We start from the raw sequence: 2,334 nt of genomic DNA, 5'->3' as shown, positions 1-2,334 counted from the left end.
TATTTTCTACTTTTACTTTTAAAAAGGGAAATAACTCCCATTTAATGTATGGAGGCAGACCACCATTAATTTCCCCATTAATTCTGGCCTCTATGCCCACCTCCAACTTTTCCCCAAATTTTCGTTGGGCTGAATGCTTTTCACTACAGACAGAGGAACAAATGGTCATGTCTTTGTACTAAAATTTGTATGAGGTAAACCACAAAAATTTTGAGATAGAAGAAGCATACTAAAAACATGTAACTAGTTGCCGTACATATCGCCGTAGCCAACCTGATAACCCTGTTATCCTTCCGCCTCAAAATCATGAATATTTACCAAAACCTGGCAGAAAATGTTAATTCAAACCCTCATCGTTATTTCTAGACCAAAAAATCAACAAAAATGGGCATGCAAAAGGGGAGAAATGAGAGAGAAAACGAGATGGTAAAATTTTATGGTGGTCTGCCTCCGGATGTTTCCAATACTAAACCGAAAAAAAAAAACGTCTGTAGTCTACGATTTCAAAATCAGAGAGGCACTTTATAATTAATCAAAATATTCTAGAAAACGACTACTAAAATGGATCAAAGCAATTTTTTGTAAACATATAGCCTACCGTACATTAGTGATTAATTCATCACAATTCCAAGACAATTATTAGACATTACGAGCAGAAGGTTTAGTCGTGTCTCTGTGTACACTAACACAGTCTATACAATCCTTTATCTGGTGTGACCACCGCGAGTGTCAATAACAGCAGCGCAGCGTCTGTACATTAACATAGAGTGGATCAGACGATTGATGAACGCCATTGGGCTTGGCACGTACCTGGAACCACTAGACTCCCAGAAAAGCCTGGCGCAATCCATCGGCTGTGTTTGGTCTCGGTACGTTATTAAGTCTCCTCTGAATTTCACCCCAAAGATGTGCAATCGGGTTTATGTATGAACTAAGGGCTGGCCAGTGCATAACGTTGACACCGTTCTGCTGTAGAAAGTAAGCCTGGCGGTGTGGGCACGGGCATTGTCATGCTGGAAAACGTTTTTTCGATGACGTGTGAAATGTGGAAGGCCTATGACGTGGGGTCTAAGAATAGCTTGATCGATGTAGCGCACTGCTGTGATGCCGTCTCCTCTCCCTGGACCAAGATTTTGGAACACCACAGGACCCGCTCTTTGGTTCAGGCCCATATTCCACCCGAAACCTATGCTTGGACCTCCCCACGAGTCTCGTTCCATGACAGATTGGTCAGAATAACGCTGGCCACGTCGACGCCATATTCTGGTCACTGCCACCAGTCTGCAGTTGATACGCAATACCGACTCTCATCAGTGAACAGTTCTACATTGCCTGTGTCGCCAGTTCTGGTGTTGTTGGGCAAACTGTACAAGAAGTTCACGTCGATGGCGAGGGGTGAGGATCGGTCCACGGTCAGGTCTACGGCAATGGATGTTCTCTCTGGTGAGACGTAGGTGATTTTGGGGGCATAATACTAAAATATGCAAATGACTACGAAAAAAGTCACTATAGAACCTAACAGAAGAAACATTTCCAGTTACATGTGACGCCCAAACGCACCAATAGCTACCGCATGGAATGTAGGTGATGCTTGGGATCATCATGGGGGTCCAACCCAAGATTTGCACGACTCTGACTTTGAATGTTACAGTCATTGTGGCATTGAATTCCAGGGTGGAAACATCAGTTTAATTGTTTTAGTGACCAGAAAACAAATTTTGATATGCGTCGGCTTACCCAAAATGAAAGGTTACGTGCCCTTGGCATGCTACAGATCGGCACAACACAGGCGGTTGTGGCGCGGACGATGAATATTTCTCAGTCTGTCATAAGCAGGCTATGGTCCAGATACCGTGATACACAATCTGTACAGGACAGACCACGCTCAGGTCGACCAAGGGCGACAACTCAAGCCCAGGATCGATTTATCCGTACCTTGGCCTTGAGAAATCGTGTCATCACAGCAAATCAGATCAGCGCTCGTCTTCAAACAGACACTGGTGTGAGAGTGAGTGGCCAGACGATTCGGAATCGACTGCATAGGGGTCACCTTCGCGCCCGACGTCCTCGCGTGATCCCTTGTTTGAGAGATCATCACATTCAAGCAAGACGTCGTTGGTGTAGGGATCGTCAACACTGGGATAATCGACGCTGGAGCAATGTGATGTTTTCAGATGAGTCAAGGTTCACTGTTGATTTTTTGGACAGACGTAGGAGGGTGTGGCGTCGTCGAAACGAGCGCTTCCAAGACGTTAACGTCATCAGACATGATCGATTTGGGGGTGGTTCTGTTATGGTGTGGGGAGGCATCACTGTTGCTGGAAGAACGGCTTT

Source organism: Patella vulgata, chromosome 2, assembly GCF_932274485.2.
Source record: "Patella vulgata chromosome 2, xgPatVulg1.2, whole genome shotgun sequence".
Lineage (NCBI taxonomy): Eukaryota > Metazoa > Mollusca > Gastropoda > Patellidae > Patella > Patella vulgata.
Note: the sequence above shows the minus strand (reverse complement) of the source record.